At 48.9% G+C, this 15,381-nt stretch overlaps 1 protein-coding gene and 1 long non-coding RNA gene across 2 annotated transcripts in view; both read right to left on the reverse strand.

The window, feature by feature from the left end:
• The window catches only part of LOC135914443 (sodium- and chloride-dependent glycine transporter 2-like), a 44,108-nt gene extending 39,793 nt beyond the window's left edge, over positions 1-4,315 (reverse strand). The window contains exon 1 of the mRNA XM_065447302.2: positions 4,186-4,315. The gene's annotated coding sequence lies outside the window, so the exon portion shown is untranslated. The remainder of the gene's footprint in view (positions 1-4,185) is intronic.
• A 3,894-nt stretch (positions 4,316-8,209) lies between these two features.
• On the reverse strand, positions 8,210-15,381 carry LOC135914444 (uncharacterized). The gene is made up of 3 exons (XR_011515054.1): positions 11,870-15,381; positions 11,599-11,792; positions 8,210-11,519 (listed from the first exon to the last, which is right to left on the reverse strand). It is a non-coding gene; the product is annotated as an uncharacterized lncRNA (long non-coding RNA).

Below are 15,381 nucleotides of genomic sequence, written 5' to 3' on the forward strand. Positions count from 1 at the left end.
GACATGAACACGTGATAGCTTACGCTAGCCGGTCGTTGTCAAAATCTGAAGGCAATTATTCTACAACCGAAAAGGAATGCCTCGCCATCGTTTGGGCTACAGCGAAATTTCGCCCTTACCTATATGGCAGGCCATTCAAAGTCGTCAGCGACCATCACGCCTTGTGTTGGCTAGCGAATTTAAAGGATCCCTCAGGACGGCTGGCACGGTGGAGCCTCAGACTACAAGAATACGACATCACCGTAACATACAAGTCCGGACGAAAACACTCAGACGCCGATTGCCTATCCCGCGCCCCCATTGACCCGCCGCCGCAAGATGCCGAGGATGACGACGCCTTCCTTGGAATAATAAGCGCGGAAGACTTCGCCGAACAACAACGAGCGGACCCGGAACTTAAAGGCCTCGTCGATTATTTGGAAGGGCACACCGACGTTGTCCCCAGGGCATTTAAGCGCGGATTATCTTCCTTCACGCTTCAAGACAGTCTACTCGTGAAGAAGAACTTCTCGCCAGTCCGCGCCAATTACCTTCTTGTTGTCCCGTCAGGACTTCGTCCAGAAGTATTGCAGGCCCTACATGACGATCCGACCGCTGGACACCTCGGATTTTCCCGGACACTATCGAGGATACAAGAAAAGTATTATTGGCCGCGCCTGACCGCCGACGTCGCCCGTTATGTCAGAACATGCCGAGACTGTCAGCGACGCAAGACACCGCCGACAAGGCCAGCCGGATTACTACAGCCAATCGAGCCTCCTTGCCGACCATTCCAGCAGATCGGGATGGACTTGCTGGGACCCTTTCCGACGTCAATAACCGGAAATAAGTGGATCGTCGTGGCGACGGACTACCTCACCCGCTTCGCTGAAACAAAAGCACTGCCGAAAGGTAGCGCAGCCGAAGTGGCGAAATTCTTTGTCGAAAACATCCTGCTGCGACATGGCGCCCCAGAAGTCCTCATCACCGACCGAGGAACGGCCTTTACAGCGGAGCTCACCCAAGCCATTCTGAAATACAGTCAGACAATGCACAGGAGGACAACGGCTTACCACCCGCAGACGAATGGTCTTACGGAGCGGCTGAATAAGACCCTCGCCGACATGCTAGCGATGTACGTCGACGTCGAACACAAGACCTGGGATGCCGTCCTGCCGTACGTAACATTCGCTTATAACACGGCGGTGCAAGAAACAACACAGATCACGCCGTTCAAGCTGGTTTACGGCAGGAATCCGACGACGACGCTCGACGCCATGCTGCCGCACGTCACTGACGAGGAAAATGTTGACGTCGCTAGCTATCTCCAGCGCGCCGAAGAAGCCCGACAGCTCGCCCGCCTGCGGATCAAGAACCAACAGAGGACCGACAGCCGACACTACAACCTCCGACGACGCTTTGTCGAGTACCAGCCCGGTGACCGTGTTTGGGTTTGGACCCCTATACGTCGACGAGGACTGAGCGAGAAGCTTTTGCGTCGCTATTTCGGACCGTACAAGATCATCCGACGTATTGGTGCACTGGACTACGAGGTCGTGCCAGACGGCATTTCGCTGTCACAGCGGCGCCGCTCACGACCTGAAATTGTCCACGTTGTGCGGTTAAAGCCATACCACCAGCGTTAACGAACTTTGGGACTTCGCGTAACTGACCTTTGGACTTTGTTTCTTTTCGTTGTGTTGTTACTTCTGTTTAATAAGTGTCCTTTTGCGTTTCGCTCTCTTTGTAGCATCGGGACGATGCTTTTTAAGAGGGGGGGTATTGACACGTGTATTTATATTTATCGGGCGACCAGGTTTCGCCGCCTAACAAATCTTATCGCACAGCGCGGGACGCGCTTGCATGTATCCGAAGTTTCTGGAAAGGTATCGATGCTTCTATCCGCTGGCTGTTGTCGCCGAACGTTATGTTATCTGATTTAATCGCCTGACGCGAATGGTGTAGAACTTTGTGGAAGGCACGCGGGTCCGAACGATTAGTCTGGAACATTCGACGACTGCTCTATAAAAGCCGACGCGCTTGACCCGCTGATCAGATTTTCGACGATCGCCGACTGTGTTCGCCGGTTTCGTTGTGCTATAAGTGTAGCCTGTTTTGTGGGCACAGGTTCGCCCAATAAAAGCTAGTTTTGTATTCCACCGTACTGCTTCTTTCTTCGCCGTCACTACCACGTGACAATATGTTATCACCGGTAGAATGTAATGTAATCTTTCTCATGATAAGCGTCTACTGTGAGTAAATGACTTAGATTAATGAACTCCTGCACACACTGTAGAAGCTCACTGGCGATCATCGAATACTGGGGATGAATCGCAAAAAAAAAATGATTGAAGACCTTAACCGATAAAGTGTAAGAGCAGGGTTGAAGACTAATATGCAGAAGGCAAAGGTAATGTTCAGTAGCCTGGCAAGGAAGCAAGAATTCATGATCGCCAGTCAGCCTCTAGAGTAGGCGCAGGAGTATGTTTGTCTAATTACTCACAGGGGACCCTGATCATGAATATGAACTTTACAGAAGAATAAAAAAAATGCGTTAGAGCGCATACGGCAGGTATTACCAAACCCTGACTGGGAGCTTACCACTGCTGTTGAAAAGGGTAAAATGATTGCATTCAACTGGTGCTAAAATATGGGGCAGAAACTTGGAGGTTCACAAAGAAGATTGAGAACAGGGAACGGGCAAAGAGTAATTGAACAAAAAATGTTAAGAGACAGGAAGGCAACCATGTGAAAGAGCAAACAGCGATAGGCGATATTACAGGTGACATTAAAGGAATGGCGCTGGGCAGGCCGTGTTAATGTGCAGGGCAAATAATAGGTGGACTACAAGAGTTATAAAATGGGTGCTAAAGAAAGCTAAGCGCAGTCGGGGACAGCAGAAAATTAGGTGAGGCGATGAAATGAGGAAATTTGCAGACGCAAGTTAGATTCAGCTAGCACAAGACAGTGATAATCGGAGATCGGTGGGAGGGGCCTTCATCCTGCAGGGGGGCATAAAAATGGGTTGAAGATGATAATAACCAAGTTGTTGCTCTGATCTCCCACCTCAATTGTTGCTTCTGAAATCAGCTTAGTTACGGTTTCATTCATTACATCTTTGTTATGTTCATGTTCCTGTTTTAAAGCTGCACATTTGTTTGCGAGAACAAGTCTGAATTCGCCTGCTTTATCCCTTATTGCGTCTAGGTTGGCCTGTTTCTTGATCAACTTAGCTCTTCCTCTTTTCAAATTGAGAGCAATCCTAGACTTCGCTAACCTATGATCACTACCCTTTACCCTACCTAACAATACTACATCCAGCTATGCTGTGATCGGCAGAGTGACATTTCATTCGCTTATCAGTTTGGGTTTTCCCAGCTCCACTTCCTGCTACTGCGCTTCCTGAAAAAGGTAATTATTCAGTCTACTGCTTCCTGGGAATTCTACCAAAATCTCTCCCCTACTATTTCCAGAATCAATGCGGTAGTTACAAATTGCTTCTGCCCTCAGCCTGCTTTTCCTCCACTTTTCCACTGAAGTCGCCCATGACTACCGTATACTAAGTTTGAACCTTTCTCATTGCTAATTAATAAAACTGATCTATTTCTTCATTATCATTGCTGGAGCGTAGGCTTCTCCTGCCTTTAATATTTATCTCCTACTTAATTTTATTGTGACGACCGCTACCCTCTTGTTAACGTTGTAGAATTCATTAATGTTGCTCGCTATGTCATGGATTAGGAATCCCACCCCGTATTCTCTTATCTGGAAGGCCTCTGCATCAGAGAGCGCTCTCGTTAGCACTGTTAAGCCTCACCAGTTCTTCTAACCTCACTAAGGCCAATAAAAACCTCACTAAAGCCAATAAAATCCCACGCTATGCCTGATAGTTCCTCAAAGAGTCCTGCTAGCTAGCCTCACTCGAGAGGGTTCGCGTGTTAAACGTTGACTAGGTCCAGCTTCCAGCGGTGACCTGTCCGGATCCAGGGATTCTTAGCACCCTCGCAGAGTCGCAGGTCTGACCACCGTATTGGTCACGTGCTCGGCAACCGCTGGGGATAGAGGGCCATGGGACAATTGCAAGAGTCATAGCTCGTAGTCACTTGCGTGGTGGCATAGCTGGTTTTAACGTGCAGGCAGGACGTCGCAAACTGAATACGCACCGCACGACTGCTGTCGCAGTAGAAAAAGCAAATGGAAACGCACCTGGCTGGTGCTTCCGCGGCCGCTTCGACGAGGCGGGCTCACTGGCTGGCGTGTCCTGTGGAACGGTGGGCCGACCGGACACCAGCACGTGCTGTCTTCTTCTGCGTCTTCCTCGTCTCAGAAACCGCACGTGCATATGCAAACATGCGGAAATGTCTAGGTGTGGAGCTGCGGACTTTCCAAATTGTAAAGATATAGCTTTGGGCAACAAAAATTGCCGAGTCAATGACGTCGTGTCTAACCTTTCAAATCAACGGTACATGAAATTGAAGTAAAAGTTGAATTAAACGTTGAACCCATCTGCCACGGTGTTCAAAGTGAAACAGTCATCATGCTAAGTGAATCAAAAAGTAGATGAATAATCATTTCTTCTGAACTGTCACCCATGTTGTGCAAACCGCCCAATTCTTGAACTGTCCCCCAATTTGGGTATGTGCCACTTGTTGCAGAGGAACAATAATAAGAGCCACGGCCAATCCTCCTCGTGGGTGTGAGCCATACGTGTCGAGGGCACAACAGCAACCACAAGGCCAAGTTGGTTCGTTGGTTGGTCAGCAGAATGCGTGGACGGATTAGATGGTGCGTTTTCCTAATAAACTTTAGCGCTCAGAGGACAACACAAGGCAAGAACAAGACAGGACAAGACCTTCTTGTGTTGTCCCTTTCACGCTAAAGCTTATTGCGAATGGTTGGCTGTTGTTTAGCGTAATGGTGCAACCAAGTTTGGGGCCTCGGCCAAGAACGGGGCGGTAGAACAGGTCAAGAATATGAAAAGAAATTTTGAGGAATATACGTTCAGACGAAGTTGATAACTGGAAGTTGTCAAATCAGTGACTAGGTGGTACTGATTAAGCGTATGCTTTGGGTAGTAATAACTAGAGTGCAGACTGCAAAAATAAATATAAGCGAGAATGAGTAGCAAGCATCACCCATCATATTAAACTCTCCTATACACACACACACACAGCTAATAATAATAAAAAATAAAACTTTAAGACCGATTTCCAGTCAGCGTGTTTGACGAGAAGGGCGAACTACTTACAGCCACATCCATAGTTACCAAGGACACGAGCACAGCCGTAGAGCTGGGCATAGCCCTGGCCATCGCAATGTGCAAGACCCTGGTTACCGTGGTGACGGACTCGCAAGAAGCATGCAGAAGGTATCCCTATTGCAAAAACCAGCGCCACTGGGACCCAGTGCGCCGGATTATGGGCCCAGTGCAGCGCGCTGGACGCTGGGAAGACGCTGGGAAGGCGCGGCTTTCTGGGAGGCACTGGCTACTCGTGCGAAAAACAGCTCTAGCGCGTTAAATATGCGGTGCCTGGGCACCGTATATATTTTTTTGAATACAGAAAGCAAGGAAGAGCGCTTTAGTGCAATAAAAAAGAAGAAAAAAACGTAAAAATAAAATTGCTCCGACAAGGATTCGAACGCCCTTTCCTACGTATCCCAAGCCCGTCGCTTTACCACTACGCCATGCCGTCACACGGAAATTCGCGGATAATTTGCCATGTCAAAACCGAGAAGCAGTTTGTTTCGCAGAGCTACGTCTCGTACAGACATGGTTGATGCGCTATCGCCAAGCAACTAAAGCTCACGCCTGTACCAGAAATAAAAAGTGGCTGTCCGTATTCAGCAGTATGCTTGGAAGTGCCACACCATTCAAAAAAATATATACGGTGTCCAGGCACCGCATATTTACCGCGCTAGAGCTGTTTTTCGCACGAGTAGCCAGTGCCTCCCAGTACGCCGCGCCTTCCCAGCGCCCCAGCGTCCAGCGCGCTGCACTGGGCCCATAATCCGGCGCACTGGGTCCAAGTGGCGCTGGTTTTTGCAATAGGGATGTGAACGGAAGGATCGGAAAGGCAGCACTTCAGGTCTTAAACGACGAAATAGAAGCAGCACAAATCCTCTGGACGCCGGGACACGAGTCTCTCGCGGGGAACCAGGCGGTGCACGCCGCGGCTCGAGATCATGCACGCCGAGCCATCTCAGACACTCAGAAAACACGAACCAACGACTGTGACGAGGATGATGAACGGATATCTAAGAAGTGCTCGAATATCTTGGCGCACCCCAGGAAGCAGAGGCATCGCTACCTGCCCACGCATAAGATGAGTAGGGAACAAGCGGTAACCTGGAGAAGACTACAGGCTGGAACCTACCAGCATGGAACACTGCTGCACGCCACGTATCCGGGCACCTACGGGCGAGTCTGCAACTTCTGCACGCCGGACACCTTACGCCACATGGTGCTAAGGTGCAGGAATAACCGAGATGTACCACCGTCATCATCACCACCACGCATAAATGCAGGAAGATGCGGATTCAGAGGAAGAATCGGAAGGCTAATGGGAGGCTCTGCTGGTGACGCAAGACCCTGACAACCAGCTACGGTTGGTGAACAGGGCTCGGGCGGCGGCAGTGAGCCATGGCTATCTGGACTGAGGAGGCCACCCACTTTTGGGGTCAAGAAGCCTGGTCTAGCAATAAAATTGAACAGAAATCATTACGCAATATCAGTCATTAACTCTCACGGCCAGCGTGTCCAAAGCAGCCATACATAACTTCGGAGCGGGCAGGGTCTCTAAGCTAGCCTTTTCCCTCACCTTGGCGCATCCTTTCCAACAAACTGTGGCATTAATCTGGACTCCCGCGCATGCGGGCCTTGCCAGAAACGAGGCGGCTCACGACAGTGCCCGAGGATTTACAGTCCGGGCTCAGGCATCAGATGTGTCTGACCTCGCCACGGAGGCGGTGCCGTTTACAGCGCGGGATGGACTTATTACCTACCACGACATCTGCGCACACTACCGATTAGACCTTTTAACCTGTCCGCCACTCATGGGAAAATCCTCGCGTAGGTGTTATGTGGCGACAACTGCAGACTCGGACCTTTCCCTCCCCTTTCCCCTTACCTCCCCTTACCTCCTCCACCGCATTCATACCTCCATTTACCTTTCTCCCTCTTGTAAATTCAGTGTCTCTCCCAAAGCAGACTTAAACCACATCATGTGGGGGTGGCCTAATCACCCCCTTTCCTCAAGCAATTAATATCTAGCGAGGAGCAGTGTGAGAATGCCTTGCGCAGCTCGAAGCCAGACCTTCAGCAGGCCATGCTGGAGTGGGCTGAGATAAAGGCGGTCTACTTCAAGTAGAGTAGCCTGCGCATACAGTTGCCGGACTCGGAATGTTCTAGAAGCTTCCAAATGCTTCCACTGTGTTCTTAGATAGCAATGGCGTTGAAGCTGTCGTTGTGGTTTTATCGATATTACAAGCCGCCGACGGAACCTTCGCGGTTCCGGGACCGCGTTCGCGTTGGGCTCCAGCAGCGAGCATGACTTGCAACTCATGAGCGCGCGTCTCGACTTCTTTCAAGTCGTTTGTACACGCAGTCGCCTGCCGCACCGTTTCTGCACGAGCAAAAAAAAAAAACTGAAATTCTAGGCGTTCAGTTGCGTTCCTGAATTACATTAGCTGATTAAGAGAGACGCCGTAGCAGCGAGGCTCCAGGCTAATTTTGTCTGCCTGGGGTTCCTTCAGGCGCATCTAAAGCTAAGTACACACGCCCCCCCCCCCCCTTCCCACCTCTCATTTCGGCCGTATCGGAATGCTACCGCCACGGCCGCGATCGAACCCTTTACCTGGAGCCGAGATGCGGAACCCCACAGCCATTCGGAGGATGAACTGCTTCGGACAGCTATAGTGACACTGGCTTAATTGCCGCCCATGAAAGGCGTGCGCATTACCAACGTCTCGATCTCTATCACTTGCGCCACTTTAACATGCGGAATAGAGAAAAAAAAGAAAGCTAGTGTCCTGAAACGCTAGCACCCTGTGTTTGCTAGCAACGCAATGAAAAAGTGGAGAACAAGGTCTATAGAAAGCCGTTCTTCCTATACTGACTCGCACTGATGCTCCCATTGAGTCGGTGTCTCGATAGTTGCAGACAGCGAATGCGCCATTACGGTTGGCTGGCACGGCACAGTCTTTGCACTACATTGAGTTAGTGAGACGGACAACAGGAATAAGAAGTTTTATTTGACAGAATACTTGGGGGGCAACGTGCAGTTTATTGCAATGCATGCTCAGCACAAACATCGCAAAACACGACTACAGTAGACGAAATAAAAGCGATTCAAGGCTACTTGACGATTTCATGATGTTGCAAGCAGCAGCATATGCAGTGCATTAACATACAAACATACATTTATGTATTTGTACAGGAATACATATCAAATGCATACCAGGATTTATGTAAGCACAGATTTCTCAGCTTCACGATACTTCAACGTATGGAACTAAAACGTACAACAGTTTTCTTAGAACAATAAATCGAAAATAACATCGTAAGTCAAGGCGAAATAACATTTCTTTGCCTGCATTAATGTTCACATAGCTTGAAGCTGTAAAACCTATCTTAAATGAACAAGCGTTGTACAGCACCTTCGCTGGGGGATCGAAAGAATGGAGAACGAGTAAACGCAATTATTTCAGCAAGCAATTATCCAAACTTGCCCAGTTGGATGCGAAACGCACCGAAGGTACTGAAACATTACGAGACGACGATCTATTTGTAATATGTCACATCCTCCAGCATCATGACCTCTCAATGTGCAGTTATTTCGTGCATCGCTGTCTTATTGTGAACCACTGAGTGCTGTGTGGGTGTGTTTTGTTTCCCTGCGTCCACGCACCAACTGCGACAGACAAAAAAGGCCTCCAAGGTGACGCATACTAACAAACATGAGGTTTTACGTGCAAAAACCACGATCTGATGACGCACGCCTCAGTGGGGGAATCCGGAAATTTGGACCACGTGGTGGTTTTTGCATTTCGCCCCCATCTAAATGCGCCCGCCGTGGCCGCGGGGTTTCGAACCGGCGACCTCGTGCTTAGCAGGTGAACACCACAGTCATTAAGCACACGTCGGACGCATGTCAAGACGTCCAAGTCTCCTCACTGGTCGTATCTTAAACTGATTGCGAGTATTGTGTGGCGCATTTGCAGGAATGTCGTGTAACTCAAGATAGAAAAGAGACTTCCTTCAGAATGGCTCAACTGCGCTGTGCGCATGTTCGTGGTTAAAGAAAATGCTTTCGACTGAGCACAATCGCACATGCGTGGTTGCTGGAATTTTTTCATCACAGCGGATTAAAGCAGCAAAAAATAAAAGGCGGAGTAATGCGGCACACGTAACTATTTACCAAGGACAGTGCCTACCTTTTATTTAGTTATCAATCAACGCAGAGGTAAGGTTGAGAACAATAAAAGTAATTCGTAATAAATGATGTGTGCGTCCATATGTCGAGATTAGGACAATAGCGGTAGCACGTGCTAATTCGAACACTATTGAAAGAAAATGCATTCAGATAGCAATGGAAAGACTAACACAGCGTACAGAAAACAAGTACGGGGGCAACTTTGGTAAGCTTAATTCGTTTTAACAGAAGATACAAGCTCACATTTTCTTATTTCTTTGAGCGTGCTCGTCACTTGCCTAGACATGTTTACACATGGTGTAGCGGGAGTACATGTAGCACCTTCGAAGCAGCTGCTTGAGAATCGCTCACGCGGTGTGCTTTAATTACGAAATTGGCCAACTGTGCGTAACCTGAACTACAGTCAGCGGGCAACGACGTGACAGCTGCGTCAAGGATACCATGGCGCTTAAGTATTCCTACCGACCTTGCAGGGTACGCGATAGTTGCGCACACATAAATATATCAAACTACGGCGCAGTATACGCGGTGAACAAGCGACGACAGCGGGTAGCACTGTCCGATAAACAAACGGCAGGCAATACATGAGTTGGACCATGTAGATCCATAAATGCACTTCATTAATTAAGGACACCAAAGAAGCTAGAAACAGCGAGGCCGGTGACATTTCCCACCAACCAGTCTTAAAGATGGAGGTCATTATCATCATGAGCAAATCAGGAAATTTTTGTTGGCGAGAATAACCACCCTCCCCTTTCCCTTTCATTGGCATTGTGTCCTTTTGTAGTGGTATGTTGATCTTTTCTAGTCAGTGACGAGCGACGTGGAAGAACCGAGAATGTGTGAATAGCTCGTTTCTGGCACGAGAAAGACGCCTGAACAAATCCAACCAAAGAACCAAAGCCAAAGAAACGAACGTTGCAACCAAGCGGATGTCCACAGACGATAGTAAACCATCAAACCAGGAACCTTTCAACAGGAATGAAAGAGCAAAAATGAAGCATCAACTGGGACGCTGGAAAGGCTACCGAAATATAAAAAATTCGAAGTGCGCCGGGTATACCAGTGGAGCTCATGCCATACGTTCTCGACCGAACAAAAGGAACAGAGGAGTACGGCGACTTATCCCAAATGCACAAACCAAATGCGTGACACACACACACACACACACACAAACCAAATGCGTGACACACACACACACACACAAACCAAATGCGTGACACACACACACACACACACACAAACCAAATGCGTGACACACACACACAAACCAAATGCGTGACACACACACACAAACCAAATGCGTGACACACACACACAAACCAAATGCGTGACACACACACACACACACACAAACCAAATGCGTGACACACACACACACACACACACACACAAACCAAATGCGTGACACACACACACACACACACAAACCAAATGCGTGACACACACACACACACACAAACCAAATGCGTGACACACACACACACACACACAAACCAAATGCGTGACACACACACACACACAAACCAAATGCGTGACACACACACACACACACACACACACACACACACACACACACACAGTACTACTACGAAAGTGCACAATGTGAATGTCCATTACTCTCGCCACCAAAAATTTACAGATCGGCTCATTAATACATCGACAATCCTTATTACTGACTGAGTGGTGTCCATGTAACCAGACCTTTTTACTGTTCTGCTTCGTGTTAACCCGATTTCTAGAAGCACGATCTATTCGTTGAGCAGCGTACCACTCTTCCAAAGCAGAAAAGCTTGCTACACTAAATCTGTTATATATGCCTGCGGAAAAAGGGAACAGCGAAGAACTGTAGGAGCACATCCGATGGACGGTCGCGGGACGGCGACGACACGCAGTCCTTGAGAACATGAACACGCCGTTAACACAGTGCAGGACACCGCCAAGACAGGCGTGCGACGCCTTCACGAGTATGAGGAAGCGTGCTGTATGGACTCTGAGCCAGGACGATCGGGCTGAAGATAGTCGCTCTTGAGGTAAGGCCAGGAGTCTTGCGAATGATCGTGCTGTAACATATCCCTCCCGCCACAAGCGAGAGCAAACACTGGGAACCTGAAACGACACAAGCACCGTTTGTTGGTCATTCGAAAGCACGCAGCCGCAGGACAGTCGTCTGTAATGTGATATTTACCAGAAGTGCAAGCGCGCCAGGCTAAGTCCAGTCTGCCAGCAGGACGCCACTGGCGAGAGAATGTAGAATAGCAGTCACTCCTGGCACAGGTGATGCTCGTTCCCGAAGAAATCTTTTGGAGCGCAGACCGTAGAGTCGTGCAGGAGCGCGCTGGGTACCCTCGTGGAACGCAATAGAAAACGGGAGTGCAGAGCCTGGAACGACACAGTGCTTATTTGTTAACCACTGGAAGAGACAGCCGTATAACGAGTCGTGTGTAGGCGACACTTACCAGAAGTGGTGCAGGGCGAGGTGACATGGCCAGTCTACCAGCAGGACGCCACTGGCGAGAGAATGTAGAATAGCAGTCGCGCCTGGCGCAGGTGATGCTCGTGTCTGAAGTCTTGGAGTACAGACCGTAGACGAAACGAAGATACAATGGAAAATGGAAAGCATTCTCGAATGGATTTTTCCTTACAAATGTGGTCTAGAATAAGTTTGAAACAAATCCACTATGGTTTTCGACGACAGAAAGACTGACGAAAATTACGCCAAGAAAAAGTTGAAAATAGCCAATACTGGCCGAATTCCTGAGAAAGATACGATGCATGAATTGAAGCATGCAGTTACATCCTGCACAAGGACTGTTCAGAAGGATGGAGAACAAGTGAACGTGGAAACCAATGTAGTAGCAACTGGAATACTATCCCGAAAGCTGGGGACAAATTCAGTACCGAGAGAAAAGTACAGCTGTTCGATGCGAGAGGTTTCACGCTTGAAATGGCATAACGACCGCGATCGGAAGGATCAACGTTAAATACTATGTCGCATCAAGCAAATGCCAGAAGGCTGACAAGTAAGAAAAGTAAGCGTAGTATTTGATGCTTCGTGGTCAGGATTAAGGATGTTTTGAATGATAACCTTCAGGCAGGAGGGGAGAGAGAAACCGGATGAGATTCTGGTTTGCTTTCCTGCCCTGGGAGAAGGGCAAGGGGAAATGAAAGACGGAGAAGACAGCAGCGAGAAAAGGCAAAGTAGCTAAAAAAACAGCAATGTAGTGATCGTGTAGGTGCAGGCAGGAGGAAGTTTGAGTGCAGATGTATGAACAATAATAACGAATTTTCGAAGGAACTTTCTCAATGACAGTAAATGTAATTAGGTTTGCGCTGATGAAGTTATGCTTCGAACATCATAAGAATACCAGGGAAAATACATGAACAAGGAAGCAAGAACAAAAAAATCGCCGAGCTTCAATGAATCTCAAGAAATAGACATCAACCAATGATAAGAATTTTAATGTGCATCAAGACGCCGTTCCTACGTGATCAAGCGAGACTAGAGTCTTAGGAATGAAACGGGACAGGGCCGACGGTATTCTGCTATCGGTATTCAATAATGAATAACCGAAACATCTTGGGACAACAGCCTTCCAGACGAGGATGAAGGATATATGGAGGAACACAGCCAGGAAAATCGGAATAAATCGACAATATGAAACGGAACAGCAACACACTTTCTCGGATGCAAGTCCGACGGCGTATGTAAGTGCAGCATTCATGGTACTCTTATATGAGAGCGGAGACATTGCTGGTGCTGTCAAAAAACAGTAGCTCTGATACATACCGTCGTCATTCTGGCAAAAGTAGAACTTGCGAGCGTCAGTAAGTACTGGACCACTCGTACAATCATGCTGCATAGGAAAAAGAAAATGCTTGAAGCACAAGTGGAACGCAGACTGAAAAAAAAATCAAGGATTGCTCTGTAGGAGAACTATGGGAACACGTCAGCGGTAGTGAAAACTAGCAGATATAACCAGGAGGCACCGTAAAAAAGATTTCGTAGTGAACAATTTTGTGGAAGGGATGCAAGTTGAAGCTTACCAAGGAAAAGCCGTTCCAAAATGCCGGATAATGAAAGGACAAAAGGAGATGAATCGCGTGTTAGACGCCGAAAAGGATCTCAAGACGAGGCATTGAAGATGACAGGTTCGGCATTTACTTGAATATTGGGAAGGTAACTGCGCGAATGCTTCGTTCCGTGAATAATATTAGCAGACAAGTTCAAAGGTCCACTAAAAGCCGAAGAAACAAATGCCAAATGTCACTTCACGGGCACCTTTGGCAAGGCCTATACGACAAGACTAGCAGCAACCGATTACATATACAAGGAAGCAATCGTATATGGACACGTATAAGGACACGTATATGGGCAAACTGCACGACGGAGTACGTGGAACACCGACTTGTATATTGACGAGGTTTCGGGCAAAGGGGACGAAAATGAGTGAGGTAATACGACAGTGCGTTGTGTGGCGAAGATAACGTTACAGAACCTTTTTAGAGGAAGTACCTTTTCTTGACGATGGACTAAGGAAGACCACAATGGTTGAAATAGTTTGGCTACGTTTCAACGGTGCTCTGGGATCAACTTCGAAAAAGAAAAAGCAGACATTGCCATATTGCGTAACACCCTTCACATTAGCCGTGACCATATGTGTACACTGCCAAACTGGTGGACACGCTTCAGCTCTTTCCTACACTCTTTCCGGTGCTTCTCAACTCGAAAATAAATGATCAGCGACAACGCAAGACACCGGAAGACTAATAAGGAATTGAATATTGTCACGACATTACGTCGCCAAACAACTGAAGAGTTCGTGACCAATTATCCAGCAGAATTAACTGCTGAAGCACAGTAAGGGGGCGGCTTCTTATAAAGGCCCATCCGTACTTTTAAAGTCAACTGCGAAAAGCGATCGGCCGACATGTACTGCACAATGGAGAATTATATACTTTATTATACTAAGTTTGTCAAGAACAACCAACTGTTAACACAAGTTCACGATGGACCTAGAAAACCTATTCCTTTAGCTCTCGCAGAGAAAGAAGTGATTCTTGAAGGGATAAGGAAAGGTTGACGCTGTTTTCTGCAGCCTTTGCGGAAGCACGGCTCAGCGTCAACAGGTGGGGGGGATAGTGGGAGCAAAGGAGATAGGAGAGTAGAGGGTTAAAGTGCCGCCTAGGCAGCGGCTGAGCAGTCCGGCAGGAAAGGCCGAGTGGGTCCGGTAGGTGTGGTGATCTGGTGAAAGGCTAGGGGGCGGTGATCCAGCAGGAGCCAGGTGGTTGGGGCAGGTCGAGTAGCCTCGAGTGGTTTGGATAGCCGTGAGGCTATCCGTCTTCGCAGAAAATCCTAGAGTCTCGCCGAGAACCCCGACGAGTCGAGGTACTCGACGACACTTAGGAGGGCTGGTAGCTCGCTACGACCAGGGAAGAGGATGTCTTCCTGCCGTGCAGAAGGAAGCCCCAGGCGTCGGAACTCCTGCAGGAGACGGTCACGCTGCTGTAGGTAAGAGCAGGAGGTGCTCCAGGGTCTCGGGCTCCCCACAGGAGGCACAGGCTGGAGAGGCGATGAGGCCGTGCCGGTGGCGGCGAGCACCCGTCCAACAGCAGCCAATCCTCAATCGCAGAAAGAGGGAGGTCCCCTGCGTGCGAGGCCGCGCTGTGGAAGTGACCGCGGAGGGCGGCCCAAGGACATCCGCTTGTCCGGATGGCAGGCCAGCAGATGGCGCCGAAGCCTGTGGCTTGTGAAATCACTGGCTGTCACTGCCAGGCTCGGCGGGACCACGCAGTGGTGGGCACGCTTTGCCAGTGCATCAGCTTCCTCGTTGCCCGGTATCCCTACGTGGGCTGGAAGCCAGGGCAGGGACACTGAGCAGCCCGCCTTCTGGAGCGCCATCAGCCTTGTCGAGAGCAGGGCAACCCCGAGGCTGGCCCTTTCTGGCCTCTGCAGGCTGAGAAGTGTCGC

This window comes from Dermacentor albipictus, chromosome 6 (assembly GCF_038994185.2).
Source record: "Dermacentor albipictus isolate Rhodes 1998 colony chromosome 6, USDA_Dalb.pri_finalv2, whole genome shotgun sequence".
Classification (NCBI taxonomy): Eukaryota; Metazoa; Arthropoda; class Arachnida; order Ixodida; family Ixodidae; genus Dermacentor; species Dermacentor albipictus.